This window comes from Macrobrachium nipponense, chromosome 21 (genome assembly GCF_015104395.2).
Source record: "Macrobrachium nipponense isolate FS-2020 chromosome 21, ASM1510439v2, whole genome shotgun sequence".
NCBI classification, from domain to species: Eukaryota; Metazoa; Arthropoda; class Malacostraca; order Decapoda; family Palaemonidae; genus Macrobrachium; species Macrobrachium nipponense.
Window position 1 is genome coordinate 41,770,519 of NC_087212.1, and position 15,000 is coordinate 41,785,518.

At 37.0% G+C, this 15,000-nt stretch overlaps 1 protein-coding gene across 2 annotated transcripts in view; it reads right to left on the reverse strand.

The window, feature by feature from the left end:
* LOC135197593 (uncharacterized) overlaps positions 1 to 15,000 on the reverse strand; it is a 100,522-nt gene that overhangs the window by 61,525 nt on the left and 23,997 nt on the right. For both annotated transcript variants that reach the window (XM_064224629.1, XM_064224630.1), the window contains exon 2: positions 10,032 to 10,069. The gene's annotated coding sequence lies outside the window, so the exon portion shown is untranslated. The remainder of the gene's footprint in view (positions 1 to 10,031; positions 10,070 to 15,000) is intronic.

A 15,000-nucleotide genomic window follows, 5' to 3' on the forward strand; every position in this document is an offset into this window, starting at 1 on the left:
ATATATATATATATATATATATATATATATATATATATTTTGGATACGCAAGTTCACATAAATGTAAGTGCATGTGAGAGAGAGAGAGAGAGAGAGAGAGAGAGAGAGAGAGAGAGAGAGAGAGAGAGAGAGATATTTCATATTGATAATGGACTCTTTTCTGCCAACACAAATGTGGCCAAAGTCTGCGCGTAAATCGAACGACAAAAGGAAATTGCATGACATTTTGTTGGAAACACTATTTTTTCTTGTAATAAGGCATTAATGTCTTTCCAACCTTTATGGGCATTTTCTATGTTATTCATTTGAAAAAGGACTTTTATTATCACGCTGAAGACTTTCTCCTCTTGTGCCTTCGGTGACGTGAGTTGCAATTCAGTTTTGGATCTTTGCTTGTATGATGAAACAGATCTTGGCTAAGACATCGAAGGAGATTATATATATACTTTCTTTGATAATATATTTCCTGTTGCTTTTGACAATCGTCCATTTTATTAATTCCTTACGAAATCAATAAACATGTGACGCATCCCCCTCTGATGTTTTTCATTTCCATTTGTTGGTCGTTTTTATCAATTTTTCTCGGTGGATTTTTAGAAGCACTCTCCTTTCTGTCGCTGTGCCTGCAGAGGATGGCCCAATCTTCTGTATTATATTCTGTACCTTGTTTTTCTTTCCTGGCTGCCATTTTTCCCTTCCTTTCGCAATCTCTTTACGCGCGAAGGCTATTGGCAATAAGGATGACTAATAGACCAGTCCCATTCTTGACTGACAATCCTGACAAGTTGTGTGTAAAAAAAAAAAAAGAGAGAGAGAGAGAGAGAGAGAGAGAGAGAGAGAGAGAGAGAGAGAGAGTCATGAAATCCACAAATGCGCAGAAGTAAGAACTATAAATCACTGTAGTTTGAATGTAGTTTCTGGCACATGCAATAAATGACTACACTTAACACCAAGGCAATCCCTAACCAAAACTTGGCCTCATCCTGGAAATGCCTATATAGCGTACATGAACACACACTGCGGGCGATAAGACCCATACAGAAAGGAAGCAAAACCGTAAATTACCAGCAAGCTTATTTTTGAAGTTTTAGGTTGTCAAGCCGAGCACTTGGGCCACTCAGCACTTTCGACACTGAAAACAGGGAGTTGGAGTGGTTGGACAGCAAGATAGAGAGATGGAGAAAATAAAGGGCCTAAAGGTAGAACTCGGAGAAAACCCCGCAGTTGCACCAAGAGGTAGTAGGTAGAGAAGTTGGACGGCAAGACTGAAGAAAGAAAGCTGGAACTGAAGTAAAGTGAGAGGCTCTAAAGTGGGTGTAGTTGGTGACCCTGATGGGACGACTGAAAACCCCATTTAGTAATGGCTACGGTACACCACTTACTGACGGCACTAACCCGTACAGGGAATATCACCTAATAAAACCCACCCGTAGGAAGGTGCACTGTAGGCATTACTTAAGGTTCTTTGGAGCGTGCCTTCGGCAACTAGCTGCAACCACTTTCGTTCCTTTTACTGTAACTCCTTTCATGTCTTTTTCTTCATCTTACTTTCCATCCTTTCCAAACACTTGATTCATAGTGCAACTGTGAAGTTTTCCTCCTGTTCCACCTTTCAAACCTTTTACTGGCAATTTCCATGTCAGCGCTAAATGACCTCATAGGTCCCAGTGCTTGGCCTTTGGCCTAAAGTTTATATTCAACTCAACTTTATATGCAACCTAATAAAACCCAATACATTTATTTAATACCGCCACATAGTATCAATGCGGTTCCACAATGCATGTATTAAATACTTAATACTATACCTGACTTACAAATAAAAGAAAAAAATGTTAAAACTTAAGTACTGCCGGACTACTTATACAATCACATCTGTGTCAACCACCCCACATATACCATTTGCTTTTGCAACCAAATTACTTCTACTATTAACTAGACTCGAAGAATAGTAGAGTATAAATTTAAGCCAAATGCCAAGCGGTGGTACCTATGAAGTCATCCAGCGCTGAAGCATAAATTGACAGTAAAATGGGTTGAAAGGTGTAACTGGAGGAAAACCTCGCACTTGCACTTTGAACCAATTGTTAGGAGCGGTTGGAGAGTAAGATGGAAGAGGGAGAATATGAAAGGAGGTAGAGTATAAGGAATGAAAGGAGTTGCAGCCAGGGTCCGAAGGGACACTGCAAAGAATCTTAAATGCACCGCATGAGATGTACTGACGGCACAACTCCCCTACGGAGTTAACTGGATGAGTAAATCAAATCATAATGAAATAGTCACTTATCAGTCAGCAAAATCACGAGAGCTGGCTACTTATGAGTCAAAGAGAAATACTTACGAGCCAACAAAAACACACATACTATACTCTGTTTTTTTCCATCCGTCCATCCGCCTGTGGTGTTTTCACATGGCAACACTGCGTCCCGGGCTTTAAATAGTTACGCTATGTGTAAGTTTTAGGTAAATAAAAGGATATCTGGGTATACATTTGCAAGTAAAAAGTCTTGTAATAATTTATTGTATGCGAATTACACCGTTAATATTCGAAATAAGATATTATTTAAAGCCCGGGACGCAGTGCTACCATGTGTAAACACCACAGCCGGATGGACAGATGGAAAAAAACAGAGTAAAGACATTCATGGGTCAACTGAAATTCACAACTAGAAACTTGTCAAGGATCCTTATCACATAAAACAACCATTCAGAAAACAAATGGATCACAAGTTCGTGTTGCTTATTATTCAATCGAATCACATTAGTATTCACATACTGGTCCTCCACGTATATATACATTATAATATATATGTGTATATATATATATATATATATATATAATATATATATATATATATATATATATTTGGGAATAAGCAGCTCCGAAATACTAGCCACTCATGGAACAATCTAGTGACACTAACCATTTAAGTCTAAAAAAAAAATTATAGGTTTTTCGTCCTCAAGAATTGAGTTACATGAACTGCTAACTCAAATAAGGTATTATCAATGCACATCCATAATATAACATCGTTTTGCTATCTTAGAAAATACAGATTTGTTCACTATGGACTAATTTAATTCTACCGCATATACACGATTATGTAGATGTGGAAAACCATAATTAGACTGGTCAAGTTTCTTGTCTTCCTTCACAGACACGCAAATGTTAACAGGAAAATACAGAAGAAACGCAACGGTTTCCGGCATGCAAAGCAAAAATCGCGCCACTGCATTCACTTTGGCAGACGCTGCACCGATGAGGCCATTTCATCCCAAAGCAAGAATCCTCTCTCTTGTCTCCTGCTCTGTGAGGGTCGTTTGTGGGTAAAACTGTCTCGGAATTCTGGCAGTAACTGGGTCAAATGCGTTAGTGGCTGCATGGACCTTTGTGGCTAAAAGGAAACGTGAGCATACTTCTTAAGGTGGTGATAGCCCTGCTTTTATTATTATTTTTTTTCTCTAATGTTATTCATTTTCCTCACTTCAGAAAACCTACTTATAAGCTCTGAAGTGCTGACATCTAAGTAAAACATTTTCTGTCAGTTTTAATTGCAAGCCTCTTACGAGAAACAGAAATTAAGTATATTTAGCTTCCCAAAATATAAGCTCATAAACGCACAGGAGACAGCATTGGGAAGATCCAAGAGAGAATACATCGAGAAAGGTCAGCACGAAAAAGAAGACAAAGGTTAAGACAATGGCATAATAAAGAAATAACGTACAATGCTTCTCTATAATATTAATATACAACAAAGAGTTGAACTGAATTGTGTATAGAATTTAGGCCAAAGGACAAGCACTGGGACCAATCAGGTCGTTCAGCGTTGAAACGGACATTGAAAATATGAGGTTTGAAAAGTGTAACAGGAGAAAAACCTCGCAGTTGCACTTTGAATCAATTGTTAGGAGACGAGGAAAGTAAGATGAAAAAAACAGAATATGAAAGGAGGTATAGTAAAAGCAACGAGAGGGGTCGCAGCTAGGGGTCGAAGACAATGCAAAGAACCATAAGTAATGCCTACAGTGCACCCCACGAGGTGCACTGATGGCACTATCCACCTACGGGGTATACAATAGAGAGACTGCCAAATTTCGGACAAGACTGTATAATAGGGATTTCTCTATTATAAGGTCACAACGTTGAAAATGTTAAAAATCTAGGTCGAAGGAATGCAACACTACAAAATCTTGGAACCTGGCAGCTAAGCTTCAAAAGTTGGCAAATTAACCTTGATGGAACACGATTTCGTATTGAATTAGAGAACGAACTGATTCTTGTATTTTGTCTGGCTGTTAAATGCTGCTGGAATTCTTCCATTCCCTCGGTCACTGGTTCATACTGTTACAGACAGATGGCTGCTCTAAACCACTGAGCAAACGTCCTATTTTAAAAAAATTTATTTTGTTCAAGTGAAAGCGTTTAAAACTTGACTCAACTTAAATTTTCTTAAAAACCACGAGAACAAAATTACCCAGAATTTTCATGTTACGGTATTTATTCATCTCTTCTGCAGGATTTAGAATATTTAGTTCTTGGTATAATTTTCCTGGCATGACTTTCTGTGGACGCCATCAAAGAACCTGGATTCCTCAAATAACCTTTGTTGTATTTCCTCGTGTTGTGAATTGCAATTGGAATTGGAATATTAATATTTAGGCAAAAGGCCAAGCGCTGGGATCTATGAGGCCACTCAGCGCTGAGAATAATGTTGAAGCATTAGTAACTTATAATAAAACCATGAAAAACAAGCCTATTAACCCAGTAAACTGTGCTACTGGAATAAAGTATGAAATCATGTAAATTTACACTCACGTTTAAAGGAAACCAAATTATACTTACCATAAACAAACAACGTTTATGTGTTATCGCAACAGGCTACTAGGACGGCGCTATGATTTTGTTTACATCCACTCATTGCAAATGCCGGCGTATCGTAGTAATTTTTCGTAAGTTTGAGATAACAGACCGATAATTCGGCTTGTTTACAATATGTATTTTGTCTAAAATAAAATGAAATATTGAAAACAAGCCGCTAACTGCCCACGTATCGCAAGCAATTTTTCGTAAGTTTGTGATAACAGACTGATAATCCGACTCGTGGTCGAGCTCGTGGCCCCAATCATTGCTCGTGGTAAAACGACATTTTATTAAACGAAAGCGCTTCGTGCCTTCAGTTACTCGTGGCCCCATACACTCGTGGGTACGAGTTCCACTGTGTATATAATACATCAACATTTTGAAAACACGCAAAACACTGAAAAAAAGCACATCAGAATTTCAAAAATCCTGAAAACACATTCTCATATCCTTCTCAAGTTATATGACAATCTCCTATAAATATCAATCATAGTTAAATCACTGGAAATATATAAGAATATATTTCTAAGAAAAAGATTAAACAGGATCCTTCTGCTTCGTTGATTCCTGACTATTCCCGAAAACCTGCGGCGACCTCATTCATCAAAATGTCGCAGAGCCAGGGATGAGATTGATGACATTGATTTGGAATCATCATCTTCGTTGATGATTACGAGGGAAAAAATTGATTTCGATTAAAGTGTTTCTAAAAGCTCTAAGTGATTAATCACTTCGAATTGCCACACAACTTCCGAACCGAAGTGTCATTAATCATCACCCACATACTTTTTTTCTTTTTTTTTTTTTTTTTTTTTTTTTTTTAATTTTCTGCCTTTTTAGTGACAATTTTTGCATTTTTTGTGGGGGTGGAGTTACCTATGGCTCTGGCATGCGCTACTCCTGATTCCTAAAACACAAGTAGGTTAAATTGTCAACACTCAATGTTACTTGTTTTTTTTTTTTTAAGTTATTTTCCAAATTTTCAATTGTAGTTATAATCCCATATCGCTACAGTTGTCTTACTTTGAAAATCTAGCCAACGACAGTTCTCCACATCGTGTACTATGCGTAACTTATTCCAAACTTCACATGCATCGGCAAATGGAAACAAAACCAAGAATTTCGACGTTAACAGAATGGAAGGGCCAAGAAATACAGACAGCTTTTAAAATGTCTGCGTGCAAACGTGATTTTGACATCAACAAAACTGTCAGAAGGAGGAAATTAACAACCTAAACTATCCTGATTCAAGACATCTACAAAACACCACCGTCAGGAAGTTATTACTCTGGAAGTTCTGCCTCTATAGTCTATTCCAAGTAACAGAGAGAGAGAGAGAGAGAGAGAGAGAGAGAGAGAGAGAGAGAGAGAGAGAGAGAGATAAAAGATGACGTCAAACTCATTCCCGACAACAAAGATGTGTGCGAGCGAAAGCACTCACCCTGACAGTCTCTGAAGGCGGCTTTTCAGGAGATAGGGTCTGCTCGTCTGTATTTTTAGACTGATGCTCCTCGGCCGACTCGAAGACGCTGGGATTTCTTGGGATGATCGACCCGACTCCTTTGTTTGTTAGTGGAGTGTTTAATAGATACTTGGTCCGCTTTCAGATTACGACTTCGTTTTATATGAAGCAAAATACATAGAATTTAGGCCAAGGGCCAAGCGCTGGGGCCTTTGAGGTCATTTACCGCCGAAAGGGAAATTGAGGGTAATAAGGTTTGAAAGGTGTAACAGGGGGAAAACTTCGCAGTTGCACTATGATTCAATTGTTAAGAGAAGGTGGAAAGTAAGATGGAACAAAGAGAATATGAACGGAGTTACAGTAAAATGAACGAAAGGGGTTGCAGCTAGGGGCCGAAGGGACGCTGTAAAGAACCTTAAGTGATGCCTATAGCGTACCGCATACGGTGCACTGACGGCACTAACCCTCTACGGAGACGACTTCGTTTTACTCGGTACTTGTGACGTTGATGACTGAAACCTCTGTCATACTCGATTATTGATTTGCACGGTGATTTCGGCTCCTAATAACTAGACAGTTGAAAAATCGGTGTATGGATTAATACTTTGGCAGCGGAAAAGAAATAAGTTCAACATACATCATGAACGAGAAGAGGAAAAAGGAGCTTTAATGAAAGACCCTACACAAAAGCGAACTAGTGACAATCAATAAGAGCAACAAAAACTATTGACGTAGCAAATAGAGAATAATGTGTCTGCGTATATATGAATGTATACACACATCTCTCTCTCTCTCTCTATATATATATACTGTGACGAAGTGGCCTAGAGTATCTGGGTCTGGACACCATTAATTCTTGGTGCACGAAGTAGCCAAAGATCTGTGTCTGGACACCATTATTATTTGTTAACCCACATTGCCAAGTATCTGGTTACTTCACTTACCATTTGTACTTGTTAGCACAAGAGACCCTTTTATTTCTGGGTCTGGGACACCCTTTGTACTTAGGGCACAGTTTGTTCAAGTACCTGGTTATTACTTACCTCACTACAGCCAGACACCTGACCCTTCATCACAAATACTAAACGACTGAATACTCTAAAGGTAATAGTGATCCCTTATAGAACTGAACAGTCAAGAAAACAATCAGTCTAAGTTCATTAAAATAGATGTGAGGTAATCTTAATTAAAGGGCATCACTCCTGCAATTTCAAATCTAAGTATTTCCCTGATTCTGATTTATTTGTGAGAAACAACACAATTATCACTCTATATTTCTACCTAAACAAAAACAAAATATAATACTGATGGTTAAATGAAATGCTCATATAAATTTTAAATACAAAAATTTATTTCTAAATTCAAAATTTATAAGTGAAATTCACAATCTCAGGGAAATTGTTATTACTTGAAAATAAAAGTCTAATTAATTCTTGAATTAATTATTAAGCAAAATTAAATCAAAATTTATCAAGAAAATTAATTAAATTTAATCATAAAGCAATAATTAAATTTGAAATGAAATTTAAGTAAATACAAATTAATTTGCAAGTGTTAGATTCAGACAATTACACAATAGAATATTATTAAAACTGATTAAACAAAATAAAGACAATGCAAAAAAAATAATGCATAATATGAAAACAATTAAAGCATTGACAGTACAAACATTAAGCATATTAAAGTGGACATGTCAAAAAAACAAAGCAAAAGAAAAATGTATTGAAAATGATAATTTTATCCAATGGTAAAATAAAACCTCGAAGTACACTTCAAAACATTTGTAAAATACCTGTATACGCAGCTGCAGCTTAAAGGCCTGTTACACACTTTTACACTTTCGTGGGCGCCTTCACAAAACTAACAGAAATAATACTATTTTCAGATTCCACAAACAACATATATATTACTAAGAATTATAGGAGTGACCAGCTCAAATACAAAATTAATTTGAGTTACATTTACGTTAATGAAACAGCCTTGCAAACGAGCGAGCGCGAGAGAGAAAGCTTTGAGAGAGAGAGAGAGATTTGAGAGCAATGCTACACTCTCTAACGCATGCCGCTACATCTCAAAAGCGAATGAATGTTTTATATGCGTAACTATGCGTATCAGGGTGAATGGGTGTAGTTGAGTGTACACGTCTGAGATGAAAACATATTACGTCATCTCTATAGGGATCTCGAGTAGGGCCTCTGGCTGCGTTCGCATATGTCTATGAACAAGATGCCCTTGTTTCGTTACAGGCCCGATCGGGACGATAAAAAAATTAGCTAGCTAAGAAATTCTCAAGATGTGAAAAACAACCCTCTTCAGAGGCTTACATATAAACGCTCACTCTTTCTCTCTGTCTTACGTATGTTTCAAAATGAAAAGAAAGTTGCAACTACTTAATATTGTGTTATCTTTTTATATGTTGGAATCTGAAGCACAAAAACATACATTTCACAACATTATACACAGTTTCTGAGGTGAATTAATCATATTACCAAAATTATAATGGCATTACAAAACTTACATTATAAGAATATACATACATATATATATATATATATATAATATATATATATCTATATATATATATTATATATATTCTATATAATAATATTAATATATATAGATATATATATATATATTATATATTTACTATATATATATATATAAATTATATATATTATTATATAGTGTGTGTACGGCAGTTATAATGAATTTAATACAATGAATATAAGTAAACTTATTCTAAAAAAGATGGGGAAAGAAATCGTACGAGATGAACAAAATTGTTTAAAAAAAGAAAGGAACTGAACAGGTTAACTATTTAAGGCGAATAATGGAGTAGTGAGTGGAATTTATATACTATCTTCTGATGGCTTTATTGACCACGAGAAGGTATTTAAACGAACGTCAAAAGACCAACTTCAATGGCCCCTGAAGGCTTATTCCACATGATTACGGTTCGTCGTCTTCTGAATAATATAATAATGATAATGTTTGTAAATTTCTTTCTGAAAGCCAGTATAACCATTCCCCACAATTTTGTCCGATAAATGTATCAAATGGAATAGAATATAGAATTTAGGCCAAAGGCCAAGCGCTGGGACCTATAAGGTCAATCAGCGCTGAGATGGAAACTAAGTATAAAGGTTGGAAAGGAGTAACAGGAGGAATTTCTCGCAGATGCACCATGAATCAATTGTTAGGAGAGGGTGGAAAGTAAGATGGAAGAAAGAGAATATGTACGGACGTACAGTAAAAGGCAAGAAAGGGGTTGCAGCTAGGGACCGGAGAGAGACTGCAAAGAACCATAAGAAATACCTACAGTACACTGCGTGAGGTGCACGATGGGCAATACCCCTAAAGGGGGTATCAAATGGAACACAGAAATAGCCAGAAAAATGAAAACTGAAACTCTCGCTTCACTGGACTTCCTTAAGTATCATCAAATGTTTCAAATCCCAACCTACGAGGCAAAAACATCGGCAGGAAATTACCATAATAATATGAAGACATATTTTGAGAAGCCAAACGCTATCAAAATCTGCAGTGATTGACATACTCTGGGATTAGTTGTTGATGTCCATTGTTGGAAGATAGTGGCGTCAATAAACTACATTTTGTGACGCCATTTTTAGTAGCCATAAATCTATCAATCATGTTGGAAGATAATTTTTTTTTTAACTTTCAAGCATAAATATCTCCTATTGTACTCACCAAACAGCGCATCTTTTTAGGCGACGATGCGCAAGGTCCTGCAAAAAACAAGGGAAAAAAAGTGTTATCTTAGATAAAACTGTGATGTTACTACTGTTCGTTAAAATATAAAAAAATGGCAATCAAGATGAAACCCTAGAAATCTAGAAATTACCTTTTGTATGAAATCATCGCCGTTACAAACAGATATTGATGCTACTCCATTTGGTAATGAGGCAATATAAGCTTGGAATAATAAACAGAAAAAACCTATGTCACAAACGACTACAAAAATCACAAAGAAAAAAAAAATACTCGCATAAGAGCGTACTTCAAGCAGAACATCCGAAAACTGAATAAGAGAGAGAGAGAGAGAGAGAGAGAGAGAGAGAGAGAGAGAGAGAGAGAGAGAGAGAGAGAGAGAATCTTTTTAATTGGCTGGAAACATACACGAAGCCAATTATGGGTACATTGAAAACGAATCCCACATATAACCTTTTTATTTAGTCTTAAAAAAAAAGAATGTTTATTCACCTTTTGCGAAGTTTAGGCGGAGTTCAGTTTAATTGGTATTTCCCTACAAGGAACGTCAATTTCTTAGAAAGAGAGAGAGAGAGAGAGAGAGAGAGAGAGAGAGAGAGAGAGAGAGAGAGAGAGAGAGAGTTTTTAACTACGATATCTGCTGCTCTAGAAGTTATGATTTGTAATTTATTTTGGTTTCCAGCAAGAGAAGAGAGAGAGAGAGAGAGAGAGAGAGAGAGAGAGAGAGAGAGAGAGAGAGAATCATGCGTCTCATTTCGGGCCTAACAGCATATTTCAACACTGGCCTTATGAGGAACTGGACTGAATGAACGAACAAGTAGACTCTGTTACAGGATGAAGAATCAATGAATATCGACACAGTACTCCGTTTCGACATTGCATAAACACACGTTGGCAACTTATCACAGACCCATCACTAAAGAGTTGCATACAAGTCAACGACTGACTAACAGTTTCAACCCATACTTCCTTACGATTATCCAGCTTTTAGCCAAATGATTCGTTCTCCACCTACCGGTCGGCGGCTTGTTTTCAACCTGTTTGCGATATGTGTGTGCGTGTTTGTGATATGCATGTGACATGTTTGTGATGTTTGTGACGAGTGATAGGTTTGTGATATGTACGAGTTACGTTCGTGATGTGTTTGTGATATGTGATAAGTATGTGATATACTTGTAATAAGTATATGATAAGTTTGTGATATACTTGTGACATGTATGTGATAAGTTTGTGATGTGTTTATGGCATGGTTTACAAGGCAGACAATATGACTTGCCTTATAGGATAATCTTAGTGACCGAGTTACGACTAACGCAATTACAAGTAACAACAATACGAACACCCAAAGCATTTAATCATCTGAGCAGGAAACCTATTTGCAGAAGCAAACATGAATAATCATACAGTTAATATGGAAATTGGAAAGGTTCTCCTATTAATCTGCTAGACTATCAAGTTTTGTGTATTACATTAACGTTGAAAGCTAAAAAAGAACTGTTATTATTATTTATAATTATTATCATTATAGTACTTTCTACAATTTATTCAAATCTGCACAAAAGGTTGCAACGAAGGAAGATTACAATCTGATTTGTATAACAACAATAAATTAAAATAGTTCGGTGCAAGGCATATTACAGTCACTATAGCAATCTGCTTGAATATACAAACATTCTATTGTGATGTGTTACAGATTTCATCACTACCTTTGGACACACTGACCACGTCTTGAATTCAAACTGGAGAAAAAAGCATAAGTAATAGGCAATATTTCGAATTTCAAGGCCTAAATGTTACAACAGATCAATAACTTTGGGCTAACTTCACCACATTGAATTTAATAATAACTCGTACGCTTTCATACTGAACGTAAGGTCATACTTAACAGGAAATATGCATTAACTACTGTGAGATTCAGGGCCTCTGTAACACGGTTTTTTCGCAATAACTTTTTATCTATGCATTTCATAAATATAACGCTTATTCAGAATACACATTATACCTACACATAAATTTTGACTGTATTCTGCATTACGTAGGTTGAATAAATTTGGTACTTATAATGTAAAAGTGACCTTTTTTGAAGACGGGACAACATACTCAGAGAAAGGTTTCGAACGCACTCGTTACGTAACTTATGACAGCATTTCTTTCCTCTTTCTCGATGGATGATTGGCTATACGTAACGAAGGCTAAACCTCTGGCAAACAAATGACATACAATTTAAATACAAGCAAAGCAGTACACCTTTATGAACTCTGGAACCTCTCCATGATAATGTCATAATGAACAAACCAACAAAATATGTTAATAAATACAAAAACACTTCGATTATTAGTCTAACTCCCAAAAATAGATTTCCTAAGAAATTACAGTCCACTTTATAGGCGTCACAATCAGATTGACAAGATAGTAGGGAATAGTTTGGTAATTTTCAAAACATAGTAGACAAGCTTGATTTGATAACTGCTATATCCAATGTCAAGCAATTTTTATTTATTGGCTATCTACCTATTTACTGAAAAAAAAAAAAAAAAAATAGCCGGTACCGTATATTGGCTTTAAACCTTCACCAATAATTATCGTCAGAATGATGACTTCATGAGGCTCCACCCACTTTCGCCTCGTTATAATTCAGGATAACACTGAAGCCTACCATGGGCACTGTTGAATTAGAAAATTTAACTTCTGGCTATAAAAACAAATTTCTCGAGTAGTTGTAAGAAGTGCTAAATGATCCTCAAGGATCCCAGCAGCTGGCCTAAACGTTTAATTCATGTATATTACTGCTATACTGTAGCGGCACTACTGCTACAGTAGTATTACTACGTTAGCACTGATACCCCACCCACATCTATGTATCGTTCCGCCATTCATAAAGTCTTTGGGTTTCAGAGCCGACGGAGTTTCTTTCTGGTGGATGGGCGGGGCAACATTTCGTCAAAAGGTGTGTTTACCTTGCTTACGTAATGAATGTTTTTCGACTCTTGGCTCGTAATCATTGGCCATGGCGTCGGCTAGATCATTTTTACTCTATAAAATTAAAGCTATCGGGTTTAGGTTATTGATAATGCTAACAAAATTTGTGTGTGGTTGTAAAATATACATAAGTCAACTTTCAGCTACATCCGATGCTTTGACAAGGAGCAAAGTCCAAAAAACCGTGTTACAGAGACCCTGAATCTCATAGTAGTACGATAATACAATGTGGATTGACTAGCTTCAATTCTATAGCAACGAGTAGCACCGACTGTATCATTATTATTAATTATTATTTCTTATTTTTTTGGTGTAACAGTGTCCTCCTACTCGACAAGGTGGATTTTATGGTGTGGGGTTGCATCCTGCCTCCTTAAGAGTCCATCACTTTTCTTACTGTGTGCGCTGGTTCTAATAGCACACTCTTCTGCATGAGTCCTAGAGTTATTTTAGCATCTAGTTTTTCCAGGTTTCTTTTCAGGAATCTTGGGATCGTGCCTAGTGTTCCTATGATTATGGGTACAATTTCCATTGGCATATCCTCCTCATTTCTATTTTCAGGTCTTACACAGAACCAGTAGAAAAAAGAGACACGATTCGGTAGCAAAAGCCCTCCACTGGAGCCTGTGCAAGAATCACCAACTAGCTTGCCGTAATAAGTGGTACGAACACCAACCTGTGGGAGTGATAGAAACCGATCAGGCAAGGATCTTTTGGGACTATGGTGTCAGACCAGATTATTTCTATTATTATTATTCAGAAAAGGAACCCTATTCATATGGAACAAGCCCACGGGAACCAATGACTTGAAATGCAAGCTTTCAAAGAATATGGTGTTCATTCGAAAGGAGGAACAATAATATAAAGCGGATTTCATCCGAAGTTTTACAGGGAAATACATCATTGCTCCATGCAATAAATAGTTTTCTGTCAACAAACCGTACGCTCCCCATGACGTATTTTATGTACAAGACCAAGTGTGTACTTAGGGGAAGAAAGGTTTAGGTTGTATACTACAGGGCGTACTAATCGAACGGCGAAGGGACAACTAATTACCCTACTGAGCAATGAAAACTTACAGAAATATGGAAAATCTGAAACTTTTTCATCTTAACCCCTTTCTAAACAAAAGGCTGCGTTCACACTTCAGTGAAACATGTTATAAACACGTCGCCAATTAACCACATACAGGTTGAATACAAGTCGGAAGATTTATGGGCAGTTCTAAGCTGTGCTTCGTTCGATTATCCAGTATTTGCCACAGGATCGATCCCTACTTGAGGTTATTGACTTGTTTGTGATATGTATGCGGTAAGTTCCCGACATGTGTCGATGACATGTACGTATCCATAACGAAGACTTTCTCCTGTACAATACACCGTTGTCGAAAACAAATAATACTTTGTGGCTGAGTATACAAAGTTTATTGCTATTAAAAATACCTCATTTAAGTAAGTTACTTATCAGTAGTTAATTCAACTGATACAAAAACTGATTAAGCAAGCAAGGGACGACAGATACAAAAAACAAAAGCGTTTGCCTTGAAGGCTTTTTCTTCGGGTACTTTTAAATAATCAGCATTGTTCTGTGATGATAAGGCTCGATTTAGTTATGCAGCGGTAACCCCTTCCACAGCGTCAGCTCCACATCTTTTTCAAACTGTCTCTCGTTAACCATGGACAGCTTACTGAAAAAAGCGGGAAGTCTAAAGGGTATACACTACACACGTCAGGGATTATTTACAGAAGTGAGCGCATAAGTACATTTACCCGACAGTGTTTTTTATGCATAGGCGTATTATACCTGGAGAGTATTTTAAGTAATGGATGACAGGTGTCGATACAAGCGCCTTTCACGCGTCATAAAGAGCCAATATCCCAGGTACTTTTGATGTGCTATCAGTACCTATCCATTCGGCAGACTTGGGTTGGGAGCTTGGGACGGGAGGGACACAAGCAGTTGACATTAA